The following is a 23,893-nucleotide window of genomic DNA, read 5'->3' on the forward strand; positions in this document are numbered from 1 at the left end:
AATGATTGTTCTTGGGAGGAGGAAGGCCGAGTCTGCCTTCGAGATGCTCGTACCTGCGGGTTGCACACGCACCAGGCCTGCTTGGTAGTCTCAGAGGTAGGAGGCGAAGTGGCCAGAGTGAGCAGGAAACGCGTCTCCCCTCATCTTCCTCCCCGTGCCTCATACTTTGGCAAAGACAAGCTCTGCGGTGACACGGCCTCCCAGCATTCACAGCAGACCGGATGCAGCGACAGACCTTTGACCACACCCGGGGCAGGCCTCTCAAACCTCGGGCAGGGCCAGGGAGCCTCACCTCTATACACAGCAGTGCCCGCCAGAGATGGCACTCTCAGCCGAGAGGCCCATCACTGAACGTACCAAGCAGCTGGGAGATTTCCTGACAGACTGGTTTGTCAGTGGAGCGGGGGAGTCAGTCAAGAGTCATATTTCAGTCATGGGGACGACCAGAGTCTGACCCAGGCCCAGCTTCCAGACTGAGCATTGCGCCCTGGTCATTTTTGGTAGACAGGGCAAGAGAGTATTTCATATCTCACAGGTGGGCGTGCGCCAAATGCTCAACACAAGGATAGAGGCGCCATTACTAAGGTTAGGTCCAACCTAGGCTTGTGAAAACACGTTCAAATTCAGAATCATGAACACAAATTGCTTTTACTTGCGAATACAGGAATTGCTGTTTTTTTATTTTTTATTGTTTAGAGTTTTGTATAGCGCGAACTCGACCCGAAGGTAAACTGGTTATCGAAGTGCTTTACATAATTGATAGAAAACCTTTGCCCGAGTTACATACTGATAAAGACATTAAGTATGCGCAAATGCATAGCGGCCGTACACACATTAGTATACTTAGCCCTGATTTTGAAAACCCTCTCACTGCCAAAATGAGCCCAGCTAGGGCACTCATTTATAGCCCCTGTTGACCAATGACGTCCTCACCATGCAGATTCCACTATCGCGCGAGTCTCTTGTCTATCACGAAGAGCAAGAATGGTTCATCTGTATTCGAACTAGTCTGCGGGTCTCAACTAGTCACAGACAGGATTACCAGATATTTATACACACCTTGGTAGAACAGGCCAGGGTGGAAATGCTTTACTGACGCATTTGATTTCCTGGGACTATTAAGGCGGGTTGGGTTGGCAGACCAAACACCAGCTTGGACATTCACAGTATGTAGCCCTGCTTTGATGCCTGCATTTGGTTTCTATCCCCCTCCCAGCACTAACAAGGTCTTATCACTTATTCCACTCGATGTCCAAGGACAGACCGACAGCTCTGAAATATATATTTGGAGGTTCACTAACTGTGGAGCATGGCAATGCCTGGTCACCAAGCACTGCACCGTACAAAAGATATGGTTCCACTATTAATTCAACAAAAGACATAAAACAGTGTTACTGAAGAAGCAGAGACCTCATTCTATGTGCACAAAAGTGGCAACATCCCGCCTGCACTGAAAGAGGTACCCTTAGTGGTGGAATCTAGTCTCTTGGTCTCGCAAGCAGTGCCACTTCTAAGGGGGTCTCAAATGTGGCTTCTCTCTTGGGGAATCTCAGTTTATAGTCATAAGCATCTGAATAGTTCCGCCTGTATGCTGGAATCCCAGGGCACTTCTTCATAGAATATATTAGGTGGAGTGGTTTGCCTTCTTAAGGAAGGCCTGCAGGAACACTTCAGAAAGAACATAATATGCAGCCTAGAAAACAGGCTACAGTGGAGAAATTATTCAGAGGGTCAGTCCTTTACCAGGGTTATTAGATCTTCCTCTGAGGGACATGGAAGGTCCAAATAGAGGGCAACAGCCTGAAAATGAAATTATTCCATATCGACGTAGAGACCAGGTTTGGCACAGACTTTCTCGCTGTCCAAGACTGGCTCGCAGTCGATGCAAGGTAAAGCTCATGCGCTGCCAATGCACTCCTTAAGATAGACGTTGAGGTGGGGCAAGGCCAAGGAGCTGTTTGATGTCAAGATGTCAGAGGAGAGAATCATTGAAGGGAAGGTAGACGTGGAGTCGTAGACAAAATTCATGTTGACATCAAGGACACAAAAAGAAAAGGATGCAAATCTATTAGTCACCTGATTCGGAATACTTGGGGGCCTACTCCCCCGCTTCCCTGATAGTGCTACTGAACTCTCTACCACCTTCACCTCCGCCGCCGCCTCCTCCACCTCCTGTGCCTACTTTTCCAGGCGCCAATGCCTTTCCCTTTAGCCCCGTCAAGGCCTAGAATGCGCCATCAGTCGTGCTATCACAGGAGTCATTAAAGACATTCATCCTCGTCCAGGTGCTCTTGCCATCGATCACGATCCAGGACATGTACATCCTCCTGACACAGATCGAGACACACAAAGCCCTCTTCTACTTCAATGGACGATTTTGGCCAACACTGTCCGATTCTCATCCTCGCATCTTTACGGTGGATGACATCACCACCTTCCAGGAGGATCTGGTGAGAGGTGCGGCAATACTGAATATTCAGACGCTGGTCCCTAGACCTGCCACATCTGTTACATCGGAGACTCTACACCAGCGGTCAGCTTAAAGACCTCCACTTCCAGGTCTTTTGGAGGCAGCAACTGAATTCTTTCTGGAGCCAGCAACTGAACTCTTTTTGACCCCCAGCTTGAACCAAAACCGCTGCTTCGAGGCTACAGAAAAAAAATAGGCCTCCTGAGCAAGATCCTCCAATCGGATCAACCTCCTGACTCGCTGGTAATTCTGGCGGCCACAAAGCATCATGCTACCACCCCTGCTTCTTCAGTTTGTCCTGAAAGAGAGCAAATAAATTCGACTTTGTGGGTCATAAGGTTTGTAACACGACCGCAACCACAGTTATAGCAGCCAGTGCTACTGCCCTCCTGGGCAGATCTGATAGAGCGCTCTGGGACTCTATCCAGCAATTTGCGGTCGGTCTTCCCAGGGACAGAAGGGACGATTTTCTGGAGATTGTTAATGATGGCCTTATGGTGTCCAACCACGTCATCAGTGCCACAGAGGCCTCCTCCTTGTTAGCGGCACATGGGCATGGTCATGGGGTTGCCTTAATGCAGCATTCTTGGCTCAGCCTCACATTTCTTAATCAAAGGATTTTAAATCGTCCCTTCTCTGGGTCTACCCTTTTCGGAAGCCACACAGACTAGGAGATGGATCGCATGAAGTCTGAAATGGAAAGTCTTAAGGCTGTTGACCTAGAAAGACCACAAGAGCAAAGGCGTTCCTTCGTGCCTTACCAATACCGGTTTTACCATCAGAGGGTTCAAATACTTCATTGGTACCAGGGTTGCTAGCAGTGGCCATACCAGCAGCAAAAGTGACAGCAATCTACAGGACGTTCCTTCCAACAGCCCACCACAGGCGCCAAACCTTGAATCTTCCCCGCTTCCTCTTTCGTTACCCGCTCTGGTAGGGGGAAGCATCTCATACTTTTTGACAGTAACAGAAAAAGAGACACCAAAGACGCCTGGGTTTTGAGTATTATTCAGAATGGCTATTGTCTCAGATTCACCTGTCCGCCCCGACAATACCACCAAAACCATACAGCCATTATCTGCACATGCTTCGGGAAGAAGTCAACATCTTGCTACAGAAGCATGCGATGAAGCAGTCCCCCACCAACACCGGGGTACAGACGTCTACTTCAAATATTTTCTGATGAAGAAAAAAAAAACAATAAGAACAAATTCATACCCATTCTCAACTTAAAAGCTGCCAACAAATGGATTAGGTGCAAAAAGTTTTCAGATGCTGGAATTACATCAGATCTATACCAAATTACACCAAGGGGGTGGCTCTGTTTTGTAGACCTCCACGGCGCATATTTTCAAATACCCATCACCAAGAAACACTGAGGTTTGTAGTGGGACAGGTCCATTATCGATACCAGGTCCCTCCATTTGGCCTCAAGTTGCCTCCCAGAACTTTCTCGAAGTGCATAGCAGTAGTTGCAGCTCATCTAAGGAGGCACCAAATTTTCTTCTATCCCTCTCTAGGCCATTGGTTAATCAAGGAGTCAACTTCACAAGAAGCCCAGTGGCATTACAAAAGGACATGTGATGTCCTCCAACGGTTGGGGCTTCATATTAACCACAAGTCAATCTCCACTCCGGTTCATACTCTGCAACACTTGAGGGTCACCATCGACACAGTGCAGACAAGAGTGTCTCCTTCGGAAGAAAGACTTTTTTTCAATATGTCGGAAATATCACTAATGAAAGCATCTTATCCCACTGTAATGTCAGTGTCATCCCTCCTAAGCTCCATGGCCTAATGTTTCTTCCTCACTCCGAATGTATGTCTTCACATGCAACCCCTCCAGGAATCTCTCGAGGACCAGTGGGACCAGGAAACAGGCAACTGGGAACACAAGATCACCCCCCCCCCCCCTCCAGTGAAGTAATCTCTGATATGGTGGTGAACCTGCCACAAGAATAAACGGCTGTCGACCCGTACAGCATATGACTTCAAACGGAAGAGATTTTGCATTTGGTGTTTATTCAGGGACATAGACCCTGCATCATACCAGTAAGAAATTATTCTTCCCTACCTCTTCCATTTGGCAGAATCTGGCTTGTAATTCTCTGCATTAAACATTCACTTGGCGACTCTTACCGCCTACAGAAATTGTGCTGCACAGACAGGTTTTTTTCAAAATCCCAGTAATTGAAGATTTCTCAGAAGGGTTAAAGAAGGTCTTCCCTCCCATCAGGCATCCTTCTCCTCCCTGGGAGCCTAACATACTCCTTTCTCATCCCATGCAGGAACCTTTCAAACCCATTTATAAGGCATCCTGCAGAATCTCTCCTGGAAAACAGCTTTCCTGGTAACGATCACATCAGTTCGTAGGGTTAGCAAAATCCAGGCATTATGCTCTCATAAACGTTTCACCGTCTCCCACTCTAAAAAGGTAGTTATGGAGACTCACCCTAAATTCCTCCCTACGAGTATTTCAAATTTTCATGTCAGACGATCTTTGTCCACTTTTTTTCAGAATATATCTACACTGGCTGAAAGAAAGCTTCATTCCCTAGATGTCAGGCGGGTCGTGAAGTTTTATCTAGATAAGACACGTGACATCCGCAGATTGGACCAACTCTTTGTCAATTATGGCCCAGTCCATATAGACTAAACCACTTACAAACAATCCATCTCCTGATGGATAGTATTCAGCGTAACTTAGTTGTTAGCTAGACCCAAGACCCATTCTACTAGGGGAAAAGGAGTTACAGCTACTTTAATAAGAAATATCCCTTTTGGCGAGATTTGTAAAGCGGCCACATGGAGATCTGTTCACACATTCAAACACTTATGTGGATTCGGATGCTAGAGCAGATGCGGAAGAAGGACAAGCCTCCTTCAGAAATGTATTTGCTTAATTCAGTCCTATCTTTTCTCCTCTGTTTCCACCGCGATTTGTAGGGATGGGCTTGCTAGTCTATTCAGATGCTTAGGACTATTAATGGAGAGCCCCAAGAGAGAAGGAATGGCTTCTTACCTGTAATCCTGTTTCTCTCTTGGGGGAATCTCCATTAATAGTCCCGTCCTCCTCCCCGGTGGACACAGCAGAGGATTTTCTTGGAACTTACCTATCACTGACACTTCTTGTCAAAAAGAACTGAGACAACTGCTACTTACTGAGCATGATGGGATAGTGGTGCTCTGTGGGCCCTTAAAGGCAGAGTCTCCATTTTAAAACCACATAATAGCAGCCTATGTGGCTACACTGTCCTACTATCTCTCATCTCCTACTTTACGGAAAAGGAGTTGTGAAAGAGATTTGAGCTGTTTTGTAAGTCATTTCCCTCAAATTATACTTTTAAATGGTACTTTAACCCGTTTCCAAGGACAGTCTGAAGAATTTATTTCACTACTGCAGCCTGTTTTCTAGACTGCATATTATGTTCTTTCTTAAGTGTTTCTGCAGGCCTTCCTGTAGAAAGAAAAATGTCTACACTTGAGAAGGATATTCCAATAAGTGCTCCGGGATTCCCACACATGGGTGTAACTATTCAGGTGCTTATGACTTTAATGAAAGATTCCCCCCAAGAGAAAACCAGGAGTACAGGTAAGAAACCCAATCTTCTGTGCTCCCTGCAGTAATCCTTGCAACTCCCTCACCCCCCATGCTGGATACTATACTGCAAACGGTTTAGGGTTTCTTCATGTAGCTACAGACATTTAGCGACTTCATATTTCACTTGTTACCGGTGCAATGAACCCATTTGTTCTGCCTCTTTGGTGAACTGCTTTCAGCACTGTGCCCTTAATCAAGACCTTTGGTCTGACAGTATGAGCCCATAATAGATCTACCTACTGAGGCCAATCGGGCACATAATCGGGCCCCAAAGTTCATGCAGCAACACTTTGAAGTCCATAGCCTAAGAGGTCTTCATCAAAACAAACATCCTATGCTTGGCCAACCGAGTCCAAACTAGCTGCTTTTACAGTCAATCACCAGACAGCACCATGATTTCAAGTGTACAGCATTTTGCTAAATAAATACAACCCAACGACACAGCTTGTCCAGAAATCTCCCAATGTATCGATAGGCTGGTCTAGCAGCATGAAGAGGTGAGAGTCAGAGAGGGCAGCCAGCTTCCTCCAATGGTGTTGTGGGAGCACGACATGTAGGGTACAGCCCACCCCCTTCCTCTCACTATGCACTCTTTGGAAGCCTAGCCCACCTTTGTGTACAGCACCAGACGATCTGCACTAATTTATACCTGTACTGTACACAGGCTCATAAGCCATAATTTAGTTCATGCGCTGCCCACCACTCGTCACGCACAGTGATGAATGTTAGGCTGCTCTGTAATTAGTGGGCTAAGTATACGGGGAGGTTTAATGTGAAGTGACAGCTCCATTAATTAAACTGGTACCACTCTGTGAATGCCAGTTCTCACTAAATAGCATGTTTTCTTGGCAGCAGAAGCCGGTATAAGAGGGTCCCGTGTGCTCCTTGCCCCCATGCATGGGATACAAAGCACGGTCTCGGCTCTGCCCATATCCAGTATGCCTGGGATCAAACAGCAGTCAGTCAGTGGTGGCCTTCATGGTGCGAGGAACCACACTTCGCTCTAAGAGACCAAAGACTTCATTTAACAAGCTTCGACAAAGCCAAGAGGTCTGGGTTTTTGCTCAGCTTTGGTATGATAAAGTCTTGATTGAATGCGTCTCATTGCTCATGCTATATCTGCTTCTATGTGGAACACCACATTGAACATTTTACCCCCCAAGAGGTGGAATCTCGTTATCTAAGCCTCTCCTACTCTGAAAAGACTGATGAGACCCACTTCAGAGTCTGGTGAGTGATTCAGCAGCCGGTCCCCAACCTTGGTGCTAAACTCAATGTGTCATTTCGGCCCAGGCAGTTACAAGCATATCCACACCAAGGCCGCAAACTAACACAGGCACCAACATTCTGGAACGATATTCGTTTGCACAGGGTTGTCCTCAGTGGTGCCGTTCAGGGCACAAGCACCCTACGCTGCACCCTTCCCCTCCATTCCGACTCACTAATACTGTGTTTGTTCATTCATACACATTTATTGTCTAAAGATCTCATTGTAAACGCATCTGCATGTCCCTCGGTCTTCTAATGCAGCCTACAAATCCTATTTCTACACACAGCGATGCACTGCCATCTGGGATTAGGTGTGGGTTTATAAGTACTCACAAAAATATAAAAATGTTACTAGATCACACTCTAAGCGCTCCCCAGAGAGGATGACAAGAGCCCACTCCAATTTCTTTAACTTTCTAGTGAATATAGCTAATAATTCTCATTACTTTACTTACTCATCAATACATCACAGGAGATACTGATTAATTCGCCCACTTACAGAAAAGATTACTTTTATAACTTTAGCCTGTACTGTAGAATCAAAGATTACTCTGTTTTTCACCACCAGTTTAGCCACAGAGGGTAATTTGATTACTTTAACCTCAACTCGAAAGCAAACGTTTAATGCAATGACCATCCTTTACTAGTTTAACAAAAACACTGCCAATAAATTCGATTACAGTAGGAGATTATGAACGACCTTAAACCTCAGAGTAGGACAGATTACTACAATATTGTTTTCTTGAATCGGATTACAGAATGATGCTCCTCTTTTCACTTTCCCCTGCTTTAGACAAAAAAAATAAGCTACTCTGCATTGGACCAACGAAGGAGATTGTGCTCATTCTTACACATATGCTAAGTCAAAGCTTCGCATTTGTGCAAAACCCATTTAAAAAGTGTACTAGCTCAGTAGCCACTGTGTAGCCGAGGGTGGCAACAAGCTGCTACGCTTTGTGGACTAGGGCAGACTATGCTGGAAAGCCCAGGTTTTCTTATTTATGAAGCAAGAATAAAGACAGAATGGATTTTTCACACATTATTCGAAAGAGTCCACACATATTATACATAGTTACGCAGACAAATACCACAGCAAGTATATTTCGTACTGTAATTCAGCCAAGCCTCCCGTCACTTAGACGGAGAAACCATCTTCCCAGAATGTCAGAACTGCTCCAGCTCCAAGTGAAGCAAGGAAATGGCTGCTTTTCCAACATGGACGATAATGTTCGCATCTGCAACGCTTACAAAAAAGAAGGGAAGTGATGCACAGCAAAGGGCTGCACTCTTGTAAGCAGACAAAGTTTAGTGTTTTCGTTTTCTTCATGCCCAGACTCTAACAATACTGATGCAGTAGACTACCAGTGGTGGTACCAAAGCATCAGGAGGCCAAGGCTAATACTTTGCAGTGTATAAACACAAAAGTCCAGGGGTATGAAACAGCAAAAAAACAACAAACTAAACAGACCAACAGGTAAGCAATGGAACTCAAAGAACCTGGATAGAATTATGCTAAAGCCAAGTAAAGTCTAATTCAGTCTGACGTTTTACGTCACGTTGTAGATTGACACGTCCAGTCGATTGACACGTCCAGTCGCGGCCTTTTGTTTTTGTATATAGGTAGTAGTATTATCCCGCCCCTCCTAGTGCTGCCACAGCTGTTCAATTAGTACTGACAGCGTGTGTTGCCGGTCTGGCTATTCGCAGGGGAGCTATGACCTCTCGTACGGGCTGTGTACGAATCTTGTACATACCATGACATGGGTTTACAACCCTAGAGGTGGTCCTCTCTAACCATGTACTGCAATGCATTATGTATGAACCCTTTATCGTTTAGTCATTATAAGGGGGCTACCACAACCCTATATACAGCAGGGTATTTCTGCTAGTTTGGGGCTAGTTCCCTCTTTTTGTGTTTAATGCTGAGGTGCCCACTGGTCTGTTTTCGTATTCACACCTGTACACATGCTTGGAGACTCAGTGACTATAGACGAGAGATTGGGTCTGCATGCTGTGGGATTGCTGATACGTACTTTAGCTACTACTACTTTTGAAGTGCCCTTTGTGGCGGGACTATCTGGCCGTGGGCTCACTGTGTAGCGGCTGAGCGAAGGGGGTTATTCCCCCGGATGGCTCCCTCCTAGTTTGTGGAGAGTTCTGTTTTGTATCCTGTTTGGTATAAATAGTGACCAGCCTAGCATCTGGTCACTCTTCTGTTGCTGTTTAGATACTGTACTATACGCTGTATTTCTTTTTTACAGAGCGTTGCCTCACGCCCTGAGTCGCTACCAGGAGCGGCAGGCGTAGTCCCGATTTAACTACGGGTAAGACTGATATATAGCAGTCCGATTGGCCCAGTGGATGTGGGCTTGAACTTGTTTGAATTGCATTGCCTAGTCACTAGTTATTATTTTCATATGTTTTATTTTAATGACAAAGGTACTTACCTTCCTGACCGGTAGGATTCCAAAAACTTTTGAAATTGATCCTGCGGTACAAGGTTGTATCGTTTTTTCATTACTTTGACATAAGGTCACGTGAGTGCCTTATACACTCCTTTGCAGTTGCAGTAGTCTGTTGTTGTGGTCCTGATGAAAGCCTTGATCGTAATTCGTTGATCGTTTTAGGCTGAAACATGTAGACCGTTTTTTGGTTTATTGTAAGCGCGTTTGGTGAATCGGCCAGGCAGCGCCACTACTTTGCTTTTAACATTGGCACAGGGACATTCCCAATTAAAGTTTTTTATGTTCCTGTAGTTAATTTTAAATCACTTATTTCTACACTGCACTTTAGGTCCTCACCCGACTTAGGCTAGCCTCATCGATCTTTAGGAGATCCTGTTCCATCAGCGTAGACTAAAACATCCGCGAGCTCCTCCCTTAGTTGTACATTGGGAGTAGTAGCTCCTCAGCCAAACTAGGTTTGGTTGAGAGGAGATCCCATATGATGAAGCATGCCCCCTTGGTGGGTGATGGGATTACGTCCTCTTTTTGAGGACTTTTTTTACTTGGCTTTAGCATAATTCTATCCAGGTTCTTTGAGTTCCATTGCTTACCTGTTGGTCTGTTTAGTTTGTTGTTTTTTTGCTGTTTCATACCCCTGGACTTTTGTGTTTATACATTATCAGTAGGGGGACTTGTCCAGGCTGGTTGTGTGATCCCTCAGACCCTCCTGTTTACCGTTTTTTTTAATACTTTGCAGTGCCAATACTTCTGGCTCTAAAGTGCATGTGCTTGGATGAGTTCGCAATTTAAAGCAAGGGCGATTGATTATGCCCATGCCGGCTTTTCTGTGCCTCGCCGTGTGCGGACTTGAAAGCGCCACTTCAAAATATAATACAATTATTATTGCCTCAAAAATACAGTGCTACAAACACTGAAAGCAAAAGACACACAATTGATGGACCGAATGCAGAACAAATCAAAACATTCACCCCCAGTCAAGAGATCTGGGCTAAATCCATCATTCTTTTGCTCACCATGCCACCCCAGTTTAGACCTGGCCATATGCAAATCAGTCTTGACCCTGTGCCTCATGGGAACAGTCCAGTCCGAACTGCCAAGCCAGGTCCTCCCTGGACCGTAAACAAGCATCCTAGGACCGGTTCACCCCTCGTCAGCCAGGATTGCTTGACTCCAGTGGCACAGTGAGCCCAGGACCCACGTCTGGGCATACCTGGTGCACATTAGGGCGAGTAAGCAAAAGACAATTGATGGACGGAATGCAGAACTAATCAAAACATTCACCCCCAGTCAAGAGATCTGGGCTAAATCCATCATTCTTTTGCTCACCATGCCACCGCAGTTTAGACCTGGCCATATGCAAATCAGTCTTGACCCTGTGCCTCATGGGAACAGTCCAGTCCGAACTGCCAAGCCAGGTCTTCCCTGGACCGGAAAGAAGCATCCTAGCTGAAGAGGGGTGAAACCCCGAAACCGGTCCTAGGATGCTTGTTTGCAGTCCAGGGAGAACCTGGCTTGGCAGTTCGGGCTGGACTGTACCCATGAGGCACAGGGTCAAGACTGATTTGCATATGGCTGGGTTCAAACTGGAACGGCATGGTGAGCAAAAAAAACGATGGATTTAGGCATAGATCGTGGTACTGGGGTGAATGTATGACATGGTTCTGCATTCTGTCCATCAACTGTTGTTTTTACATTTGTCACCCCGAGTGGGAAGGGTATGCCCAGATGTGGGTCCCGTGCTCTCCATGCAACTGGAATCAAGCTATGCTGGCTGAAGAGGGGTGAAACCCCGAAAACGGTCCTAGGATGCTTGTGTCAGGCGCTGATCTAGGGCGCCTACCGAAAGTACAGTCAGAGGAGGACTACATCCCCCAGAATCCCCGGCTGTACGTAGGCGTGGCCAAGACGGGTAAATACACGCGTTGCGAACCAATCGAGGCGCGTAATACTGGATTGTGGTTTGGTGTTGGAGAAGACGCCCAACAGGGAACGAGGAAGACGCGGGTGTTCGCGTCTGCTACATCGTTGGAAGCTGGTACCTGGCCGTGGCAGAGTGCCGCCGTGAGGTACACGGCTCCGGGAAGTTTTGGTTCTGGCTTCAAGAACTCCACGCGGGACGCTGACGTAAGCGTCGCCGCGTTTCAAGACCTCAGAACTAGGAAGAGGTTCGGAGCGGTTTCATCCCATCGGACGTTGAGGGTGACGCGTTGGGACTATCAGAAGGAAACAGGTATCTCCGGAACCCAGGAGGGGCGGCTCAGTTCGGGACAGTATAATTTGCCAGAGAGGAGGAGTTATAGGGGATAAGGAGTACGAGACATTTGGTCATCCCTTTACCTTTGTTCTGGCGAAGAAACAGGAAGCGCTAGAACTCTACATGGAATTAATGCTGGAGTAGTGACTTTGGGATTAGGGCAATCGAGCATCATTCTGAGAAACGCTCAGTAGTGCCACTTAAACCAGGGGAAGCAAACAGGGGAACGAAGGGGAGAAAGGTCTGACAGATCCTGCTGGTGTTGGAGGGGGGCTTGTCCTCTCGAGTCTGAGCTTAAGGCTAGATAAGCTACGGGTGCAATGGTATGTCTGAGGTGACACATTTGGTATGTACACTTAGTGAGACCTAACTGAGAGTAGTTTAACTTGTGGTCGTTTCCTATGTTCTTTTATGTTCTTTCATTGCAGGGCTCCCACTCCCCGCTGTCCCCCTCCTATTCCTTTACCCTCGCCCGATTGCCCTGGTACTATGTGTTTCTGTAAACCAGAGCCGGGGACGTCGGGAGGTGGAACCCTTGTGCTTCATTCGGATCTACAGGAACAACAGCGGAACGTGACAGCTTGTTTGCATTCCAGGGAGGACCTGGCTTGGCAGTTCGGGCTGGACTGTACCCATGAGGCACAGGGTCAAGACTGATTTGCATATGGCTGGGTTCAAACTGGAACGGCATGGTGAGCAAAAAAAATGATGGATTTAGGCATAGATCTCTGTACTGGGGTGAATGTATGACATTGTTCTGCATTCTGTCCATCAACTGTTGTTTTTGCATTTGTCACCCCGAGTGGGAAGGGTATGCCCAGATGTGGGTCCCGTGCTCTCCATGCAACTGGAATCAAGCTATGCTGGCTGAAGAGGGGTGAAACCCCTAAACCGGTCCTAGGATACTTGTTTGCATTCCAGGGAGGACCTGGCTTGGCAGTTCGGGCTGGACTGTACCATGAGGCACAGGGTCAAGACTGATTTGCATATGGCTGGGTTCAAACTGGAACGGCATGGTGAGCAAAAAAAACGATGGATTTAGGCATAGATCTCTGTACTGGGGTGAATGTATGACATTGTTCTGCATTCTGTCCATCAACTGTTGTTTTTGCATTTGTCACCCCGAGTGGGAAGGGTATGCCCAGATGTGGGTCCCGTGCTCTCCATGCAACTGGAATCAAGCTATGCTGGCTGAAGAGGGGTGAAACCCCTAAACCGGTCCTAGGATACTTGTTTGCATTCCAGGGAGGACCTGGCTTGGCAGTTCGGGCTGGACTGTACCATGAGGCACAGGGTCAAGACTGATTTGCATATGGCTGGGTTCAAACTGGAACGGCATGGTGAGCAAAAAAAACGATGGATTTAGGCATAGATCTCTGTACTGGGGTGAATGTATGACATTGTTCTGCATTCTGTCCATCAACTGTTGTTTTTGCATTTGTCACCCCGAGTGGGAAGGGTATGCCCAGATGTGGGTCCCGTGCTCTCCATGCAACTGGAATCAAGCTATGCTGGCTGAAGAGGGGTGAAACCCCGAAACCGGTCCTAGGATACTTGTTTGCATTCCAGGGAGGACCTGGCTTGGCAGTTCGGGCTGGACTGTACCATGAGGCACAGGGTCAAGACTGATTTGCATATGGCTGGGTTCAAACTGGAATGGCATGGTGAGCAAAAAAACGATGGATTTAGGCATAGCTCTCTGTACTGGAGTGAATGTATGACATTGTTTTGCATTCTGTCCATCAACTATTGTTTTTGCAACAAACACTGAAAGCAGCGCACACAAGGAATAATACAAAAAAGTAAAACGCGCTATAGAACAACAAAAAACACAAAGAAACTAATTTGTTTTATCACTGATTGCACCTCCAACAACTGAAAATGTAACTATCCATGAGTTTTCAATGGCCCAGAGACACTTTCACTACTGCATGTTGTAGTGTGTGTGTGTAGTGGCACTACAATCTTTCCAGGCAGCAAATGCTGTCTGGCCAGACCATAAAAATGGGCACGTTAGGTTTCCGTTAGTCCATGGAACGTCCAAAGTAGCTGCTAGCAGTGTCAGTTCCTGCTGACTAGCGATCACCTCATACTAATAATAATAATACAAAGACCTAAGGCACACGGATCCCTCGTTACTCTCTCATTTCCATATTAGGCCTGATGTACCATGGTGTGCACGATAAAGAGGCTTGCACCACACTGGTCTAATTTGACAGTTCTGAGAATTAGTCAATTCTTATTTAAACAAAATCTAAACAAATACTTGTATGTTGGGGGTGGTGGGTGTAACTTTTATACACTACAGGAACCTCAAAGATATTGTGTACAATCCTCAAAAGAGCGTATGGATTGCTAGTTATTTATTTAATTCACAAAATTAAATATGCCACAGGTTAAAATGCATTGCATTTGTTATGTAAAACCGTTTAATATTTTCAAGCAATTCCAAAAGAAGCGTTTTCAGGGCTTTAAACTTGCCGTTTTAATTTCCTTAATTAGGATACCAGTTGGACATTCTAGAGTGCTAGATCTAGAAAAGTTGTTTGTGTGGAACAAGAATTCAAGAAGAGACAGACGAGGTGCCCAAGGGAAGATAGGCATCAGGTGGACGGTGGAGATGAGGTGAGAGGTTACTGTCGGGAGAGATAGTGGAGACGTGGAAGAGTTGCAGCCGTGACGTGGCACGCCAAGTCCCGAGGCCACAGCACAAAGTTAATGTAGGCACTGTAAGATGAAGGCAATTCTTTTTTTCGGGGTTTAACAATAAAACACACTTATGGGGCTCCTGAGTACCCCTAGCACACGAAGCATGGAGGTGCAGGATGAATGAACCAAGTACCTTGAAGACTCCAATGGTCTGAAAAGTTCATAGCATAAAATACTCGAACAAGCATAATGTGTGTCACTGGAAAGACTTTTGCGAATGTTGTCATTCGCAACAGTACAGCGCTATCCACCATTATCATTGCATCGTAGCGCTTTGTCTGCCTGGGCACACTTCCTTGCGACTCTGGGATACCACCACTGAGGCTGGAGGAACCACTGGTTGCCAAGGTCTCTTTGCTGCTGTTTTGTGTGGCTGCAAACATATAAAAGCATCTTTGTGGCGTCTGTCTGAGTGTGCATGTGGGAAGGGAGCTCCGTTTTTTTCTCTCTGAAATGGCGATTGGTGGAGGGCCGGTTTAGGATGGACTGTCCATTCCCCAACAAACATTGTGGGACCTCTTATATATGTGTCACAGCCAGGTTTGCCCCCTATAAAGCAATTCTGTGTGTGTATGCTAGTTTTAAAGTCTAGGTTTGTGTTGGTATGGTGTGTGGCGGCATCAATCATTTTGCAACACTCTGGTGCTGTGTTGAGAGGGTTGCTTCTAGCATGTTGTCTTATTGTTGGGTGTAGAATGATGCTGGATGTATAATGAAACCTCAAATAGGGGTTATAGAACTACTGCAAGTGTGTTAACCGCATGTGACAGGGACTGTATAATGTATTTATAGCAGATTTGTGCCCATTCTGGGCATGCACGGAGTAGACTGTCAAAAAATATGTATGTTTTTCGCCAAATGCAGTCACTTATAAACATTAGTTGAGTCCTACTTTGTTGTGTAGGGTAGGTTAGCCCCGATTGTGATCTGAGGGAAAGTAGAAACGCACAAAGATCCAGGCAAACTTCAAAGTCACAGATATGCAAATGTTGGAGTAGTCAAGCAACTAGGCTAAACATAATATATTCCAAGCAAGTGACTATCAAGCCACTGGCTACTCTTATGGTCATAATGATGTCTTCATGGTAAGAAAACACAGGAAGCGAGACCAACCTGTAAGTAGCTGTTATTTTATTTGAATAGCATCTTCATCCACTAATATATCGTTATAGCGCTTTCTTAATGCGGGCACCCTTTTTGTATGGTCTGTAAAAAGAAATACACGAGGAGCGAGTCAAAGAGGGGAGAGAAAGGGAGAAATGACTGACGTCTGTCCTACCTAGGATGGGTGGTGTCTTTATGTAGGCAGAAATCTTGACCGAGGATCAAAACAAAAGGTAGGCCTAATAGAGAGATTATGGGGCCCTGGAGAGTCCTCTGGGAGCTAATCTTCCACCTTCTCCCCTCTGCTGTTTGCACTCGCACAACTTCCCTTTACATCTCCCTGAACCATACATGCATCTGATGGCCTGCAAGCTGAAAAAAGAGATGTTGGCAGTTAGAGTTAATGGTGCACTACCTTTCATTTTCTCATATGCTCTAAATTCTGTGAGGCAGAGGGGTGCAGGTTCAAGCAGGAGTACTAGTCAGAATGCTGATGGTACCGTCTAGAAAATCACCTGGCTTTGAGTGCCTGTACTTGAAAACAAGAATAGGGCCTCACTCTATACCGCCTCTGGAGTGCTCTAGTGAAGCCCCAAAATGGGTTTGGGTTCGCATTTAGGTAGGAGGAAGGATGCAGGGCACAGATTCCTGCCCGCTTGGCAGTACAACGGCACAATCATGGGCTGCTAAGGGAGAGCGATTCAAAGCTCTAGTACTGTGCCATGCAATATAGTGGCGGCGGGTTACAACACCCTGGCAGGAGTTCCAGCAGGCAAAGCTACAGCAATATTTAAAGTTGCGTAGAAGTTCACTTATAAAATAATAATTAAAAAAAAAGTTACAGCCTCGATTCCTAGAAATATTAAATTCATCTGTGAAACTGATTGAAATGGGATAACTCAAAATAGGCAGCTCCGTAGTTGACAGTGATAAAATAATCTGGTTTATAAGAGCAGACTATGACCACAGACCTCCATGCTCTATTACTTCAACAAATCCTATACCTGTAAAATACACTTGTCGCCTTCAACTGAGACAATGATGTATTAACTGAAAGACCTGAAGAAGCACCAGTTCTTCCCAGGCTGCCCTGGAAATTTCCAGCCATTCCTATTCTATTGGAGTGGATACTACAGCTAAGCACTGCTGAGTAGCTAGAGTACTGAGAAAAGCAAGCACACTCCAGCTATTTATCAGTCAAACCATAAATCATCGTCCCCAAACAGCTTTAGTGTCACTGCTCCGCAGACACCACACTAAGTGAATCATTCACACCTTCCTTCACACCAACATGGCCATCACAAGTAGTTGTCTACAAGCATCAGGGGAGGGTGGTGGACCCCACCAAACCACCTACCACCATAGAAAAGGAAATGTAAACTTAGCAACTACAAAGCTTCATGTACACTTTTAAAGGAAGAGTCACCACCTAACTACTGGATGGAAAATCATCTATCTTGTTTTGAAAACCCAGTAGAGACAAGCACCTACAAAATAGTTGGAGCAAAACTGGCCATTCTGAATGTACCATCTCATTAAAAATCTATCACCACAAAAGGGTTCAGAGAGGTCAGGATGAGGACTCAAGCTAGGTGTACTCTACCATGGGATACTCATCAATAGTCATAGGAACTGAATAGCCCCGCCCAAGCGTGGGGACTCCGGGGCACGTATCAAATACAATATATATGTATGTTTAAAGCCTTAAAAAGTATGAAGTACCTAAGACATGCATGTATAAAAGCACATATATAAGCAGCCTACCTAAAATTAGGCAAGAAAATACCAACATTGCATCGAATTAGTCATTTGAAATAACCATACACATTTAACATATCCTTCATTTAAAAGGAAAAAGCGAGATGTTCTTCTTGGGCCATGACCCCTACGTATGTGGCCTCCACAATTACTTCCTCCTGTGTTGTGTGTTTTTTTTATTCTTGTTTGTATTCAGATTTTAAAGCGAGATACAATTGAAATAATATTTGCAGTACTGGTTATATATCTACAAATCGACATATAAATGGGCTTTGCAGGTTACACTGAGAAATATGGCATGTCAAGAAGAAAGAAATTAAACAAACAGAACCCCAAAAAATTCTCAGTGCAGGTTCGAGTTGAAATGGATCTTAAAACATTACATTGCAATTGGCCAGCTATCATCGCAATCGTCATTAGTGGAGAGACACATCAATCAGTAAGTTCGGGATGGAGCAGCAAGTAGGAGCGAAGCAGTTGACAGATAATTTTTGGCCGGGAGGTAGGGGAAAGCAAGAGTGCATAGACATCACTGGTAGTGTCACAATACATCAAATCCCGGAGCCATGCCTTCACCAATGGTGGGGAAACATCACCCCAGTGCAGAGAGACTCGTCTCTTGGCCAACAGAAGTGCAATTGCAAGAAAACGCCTAATGTCAGCTCGCAAGGGAAGAACGAAGCCCAGCAGCGCCAGTAAAGGCGAGGGAGTAAGAGTAGTTTTGACCATTAAGCCAAGATGTTCAAAGACCGACACCCAGAAGGTCAAGACAGCAAGTCAATGCCACACCAAATGGATGAAATCGGCATGTTCCATCGCACATCTCTGGCAATTGTCTGGTTTAGCGTGATTAATCTTGGAAACCAGCATGGGGTGACATACGTTCTATGTAAATACTTAAAATGTAGAAGCTTGTGCTTATAATTATTTGAGACATATCTAGTCTGTTCGCAGCAATAGGTCCACATTTTGTCAGTCAGAGGATGTGCCAAATCTCCCTCCCAAGCCGTCCGTGCACGCCCGTCCTCGGTCAGAGTGTCTGCGCAAGATGGTACAATCTAAAGACTAAATGTGTATTGTTGGATGTGGTGAGGGGCTGGAATTCAGGGGTTTTTGTCTCCAATTACCTTAATGCTGTAATTAACGAGGTGCGCATTCGATGTATCAGGAATCAGTCCACTGTAGTCACATCCCTATGTTTCGTCAAGTCTGCCATGGAGCGCATTTGTCCGTTGTCACACATGTCACCCACAGCCTGAAGGCGGCAGTAGGCAAGTGTCCGCTGCATCAGTGCCTCGGTAGTAGGGGGCAGCCATAGGTTGTCCAGTAGGGGCAACTGCGGAGAGTACAAATGCTCAGTCCCTAATTATTTACAAAGACGTCTCCAAGCCCAGCTAGTGGTTTGTTAGGTGTGAATTTCAGCAGGAGTCCTAGTGAGCCCGAATGGGAGAATAGAGGAGAGGGGAGTAGGGCGTGCCTGGGTGAACTCCGGCTTAAGAAACTGCAACCGTGTACTTTCTCCTGGTTGACGGGGCTGATGCAGAATGCCTAAACGGCGTGTCTCCACTGTCTAGTGTTTTAACGTGGCTACTTCTTTTGATGAGCGATCTGACGTCGACTGAGGCGCCAATGGAGAGCACATAGGTATTTATTGCAACATCGACCTCCTACCTGCCGATGGAGATAGGTGTTTTTGTTGTCTTTTTTCCATTCTTCCCATGTTCAGGCTTTCCGTGAGTGGAAGGCTCTTTGAATGGGATTTGAGACCCTCCAAAGCCATTTGAAGGTCAAACTTATCCTCTCTTGTAAAGCATGCAGCCACATTTTCTCTCTGTCTCACAGTTCTTCTGGAAAAATGTTGACAGTAGTAGCAAGACTCTGCTTGATGAAAAGATGGCAAACACACAATACAAACAGTGTGGATCAGATTTTTAAAATCTTCTTGCCACACGAAGGGCCTTTGTTTAATAACAATGGCATTTTCTGACTGAGAATATTTTTTTATTTAGTCAGAAAAATGGTTACAAGTACAGCAGGTACTAAAAAAAAAAACACAAACGCAGAGTTAGCAAAAAATGTGGTTTCTTGATAGAAATTTCTCGACAGGAATGACGAAGCTCAAGAGCTCCGAGCTCAGTGCGCCAGGATCCTCCTAAAAGCAGCCGGAACAAGGCACTGACCCATCTGTCACCTGTGGAGCATGATGGGACTAGAGAGGTCATAAAGGCACAGCGTCAGTTTGCTTTATGTCTGCAGTCTATTGGCTACTAATGGCTTGTATTCCCTGCCTTTTTTCTTTTCAATAAAAGATATGTTCTGAAACTTAAGGTGTTCGTGTTCTATGTAGTAGAAAAGTTAAATGTGTATGGAAATTTTACATGACTAATTTTGTAATGTTGGCATTTTTTGCCTAATTTTAGGGAGGCTGCATAAATATGTGGTTTTATACATATATGTCTTAAAGTAATATGTAGTTTTTAAGGGTCTAAAACATACATAAAAAATGTATTTGGTATGGACTGAGAAACTCTGCTTTAACTCATATCAAGGATACAGTAATATGGGAAACTCTCCTATATATTACGATAGTTAGCTTTTTATGAATAAATTTAAAAAAAACATTAATTACATGAATTTCCCTTGCTTACTGATAAACATTTATTTCAATACATCACTACTGGTTAAACCACAAACTGAATTAGCTGTGTCCTTTAAAAATGTAACTCTAAAAGTAACTAGATATTACATTTCCTCTTTGATGTGACTTAATGACAGGTGTTTTCCTACTTACGCTAACAAAGTAGGGATTTCCAACTTTACAGGCGAGAGACTCCCCTTCCCACAACCACACCGCTGACAGGAAATTAAAACAGCATAGAGCAGGTATTCGTGGTTTAGAGCTGTAAAATGTGAATTATCCTAAAACAAGGCAGTCAGCCTGCGCTCACCCCAGGTGGAATATTGAGAATTAAGTGTATCAAAAGTCCACTCAGAGGAGTAAACTTCTATGGGCCTGAATATTTATTTGTATACATCTGCATACATTAAAACATCACAAATGATTAGGCTCTTAGGCCGGACTCACCTCCTCCCAGCTCCGAGGTAGGCCTCAGGCCTCGGCCTTTCCTTGATGTTCTTGCCGCCCTAAGCGAGGGGGTTCCCGGGTAACGCTCTAAGCGTGGCCCGGGGAAAGATGAGTTTTTGGAACAAATGGGGGGGTTTAAGAGAAGACCGACCGAGAAGTATGTGAAGTCACACACTCGCCCCCACCGGGAAAGGGTGGCGGGGGTGAAACCAAACTTAGCGCTCCGATCCCGGCTTCCCGGTTGCTAGGTAGATTCTCTGGCCATTGACGCCCCGCTTCCGGGTCCTAGCGGCCCTAACAGACAGCTCTGTGTAACCAATGGGCGTAATGGAGGCAGAGATGGGCGGGACAAACACTTCAGTGTACCAAAAAGAGAAGAAGGACGACAAACGAGCCTCTCATTGAGACTTCATCGCCGTTAATGCAAAGCGATAGTAGCTATCGACATGGAAGAGGGCAAGGTGACGCCCGCATGGTGCGAATAAATAGCTAGAGTGCCAACTCTCGAATTTAATTATGGCCAGCACTCTGCGCCAAGCTACAGGTAGAAGAGGTTTTGATGACCGCGTTACAACAGAGCAGGTCATGTAGGTAGGTGACTGCAGGTTATTTATAAACATTTTTGATTTTTTTCCCACTCTGTGAAAAACATTTTTAGACATCAGAATCTAACGGTGTTTTCTAAAGTATGCTTTCTGCATATTTTATAGCCAGTGTGTAAACTAAAAAGCCACACAGTTGTTACAATCAACAATTAATTATACTCACCCTAAGAAAAACCGACAGCATAATATAGATTTTGCACAAAATACAACCTTCCAATAAATACACAGTGATTCCATCTGCTTATCCAAATCCTTTAAAAATAAATAAAATAAAAAAAACAGTGATTACAGAAAACTGGAATATAAACTGGCAGCAGAACCTGCAAATTAATGCTATTGAGTCAGTTACATAAACAAAAAAGTTCCACATGTCACCTTGCTCTATCAGCTTTTATACAATTCATAATTGTATCAAAACAATGTAAGAAACACAAGACTAATTCAAGATATTCTGTTAAGTAGCTGTCTATTTTAACATTCATAATGTAGGCCTAGATTTTAAAATGGCTGCTGCTGTCTGTCACCATCTTTCTGTCCTTTCCATACTGTTGAATTCAGCCTAAAATAGATATTTTGTAACCAATGTTTTGGACTTAACATCACTCTCTCATTTACAACATGAAGCTTTGTTCTCAAGCTTTTATTTCATGCAGTGTTAACATAGTCCATTCTTTCCCAAGATCTCACCTATAGGTACCCCAAATGAGTCGCATGAGACCTTGATTTGTAAACATGTTTGTACTAATTACTAAAGTGTTTCAGGAGCACTGGGGGTGGGAACTACATTATATGAATCTGTGGGATTGTTCTGACAAATGTTATTTAAACTGTATCATTCTTTCTGTAACATGATTGGATGGCATTTGGAAACCTCTACATATTCACAACAAATATATTAATCTTGTTACATTTTACCCTATAAAATTAATCTTCCTTTTGACAAAAACAGATCTGCATCGAAAGTACGGTGCCCTCAGTACTGCCCATCTTTCCTATCATTGTCTGGCTTTATTAAGCTTACTCTGCATCCATTAGCATTTTGAACCCAAACCTACTGGTTTTGCTTATGCGTGTAGGTTTTCTCAGTAAACATTCCAGTAGAGGAGCTTACATTAGGAAATTATCCACCAAACCCAATAGGATGCAAACTTTAAACATTCAGTATTGGTTTCTTTTGTAAACAGATATGTCCGCAGATGCTCTTGAAATATTTTAATTTGTCTGCCTCCACATTTCTCTTGAGATGTAGATGGGGTGGCTCTGGTAATCTGCCAGGGATGGATTTCCGACGACCTTGTTTTAATAAAACATTTGTGTGACACCATCCATGAATATTCAAAACTTAACACTCAGAATATAATTAATTTTTTCATACACAGAAGAATGGACATGAGCTACTGATGTCTCCTATTGGTCTCCCTACACTTCCAAGGGGACCTACTTGAATACAGGAAAGTCTTATTTATTTAATTTATTTTGAAGGTTGTATATAGCGCGGACAAGACCCTTGCAGGTATCAGAGTGATTTCTAAGCAGATATAGTAAACAAAAATGGTATTGCGAGAAATAATTATGTTCCGTGCATACCAAACGATCGAATTACAAGTTATAAGGAAAATGCTACTTATCAGTATGCATCTGTTCTTGGCATGTCGAGCTGCAGAGATTCACACACTGTGCATAGATCGCCATCTGGTGTTGGGCTCGGATGCTTGCACCTTGTTGTTGTCCTGGAAGAAGTCTTTAGTAGTCACGAGATAAGGGACTCCTCCCTTGGATGATAGTGCGCATGGGCATCGACTCCATCCTCAGATTGTTTTTTGCCATGATGGGAAATGATGGAGTTTGTAGAAACAGAAACAATGTCCATGTGAATGTATTTAAGTAAGATAACACTGGAACAGATACAGGTGCCGGGGAGGTGGGTGGGCGTGTGAATCTCTGCAGCTCTACATGCCAAGAACAGATGCATACTGGTAAGTACCATTTTCCGTTCGAGGCATAGGAGCTGCAGAATTCACTCTCTGTGCATAGACTGTACAGCAATTTCTCCCCTAGCGGTGGTCACCTGTATCAGTTGCAGTGATTTGAAAAAGTGTCTTAAGAACAGCCTGGGAGGAGCCTAGCGCGCAACCAAGATGGCCGCGTAGGTGCGAGGCTCCCGAGGACCTCCGCGACCTCCTGCATAAATCCTGACCATATCCTGTCCTAGACGAGGGGACTGTGTTCGTGAGACCGAGCTGAGGTGCCACCCGTTTTCCGTTTCCAAATCGGACCTCGGACACCGGCGGGAGCATCGATTGAGGTTTGCGGCCTTCTCCACGCCGGCCCCCCGGATTGGAGTTGTGGGGCGATCCGGGGACAAAGTGAACAACAGCGGCGGGCGAGGCTGGGCGATTCGCGTACCCCGCACTTTCACTTTCGCTTTCGCGCCCTCCTTGCTGCCAAGCGAGGTAGGGTCGCGAGGCGGCGTGCGGTGGTGTGGCTTCATCGGGGTGCCCTGCTGGCCCGCCAGCTGTGATCCGCCCTTCGGAGCCGTGGTCGCCCTCCCCCGGAGCCCGTGAACTGGTTTG

The 23,893-nt window shown here is 45.2% G+C and overlaps 1 protein-coding gene across 3 annotated transcripts in view; it reads right to left on the reverse strand.

The window, feature by feature from the left end:
• GATAD2A (GATA zinc finger domain containing 2A) overlaps positions 1 to 21,004 on the reverse strand; it is a 398,521-nt gene extending 377,517 nt beyond the window's left edge. For 2 of the 3 annotated variants that reach the window (XM_085639718.1, XM_085639714.1), the window contains exon 1: positions 20,716 to 21,004. The gene's annotated coding sequence lies outside the window, so the exon portion shown is untranslated. Of the gene's footprint in view, positions 1 to 53; positions 160 to 20,715 lie in introns of those variants that run through there. The other variant, XM_085639716.1, reaches the window with a different exon arrangement.
• Positions 21,005 to 23,893: the final 2,889 nt, after the last annotated feature.

The sequence above is a fragment of the Triturus cristatus genome, chromosome 12, assembly GCF_964204655.1.
Source record: "Triturus cristatus chromosome 12, aTriCri1.1, whole genome shotgun sequence".
NCBI lineage: Eukaryota > Metazoa > Chordata > Amphibia > Caudata > Salamandridae > Triturus > Triturus cristatus.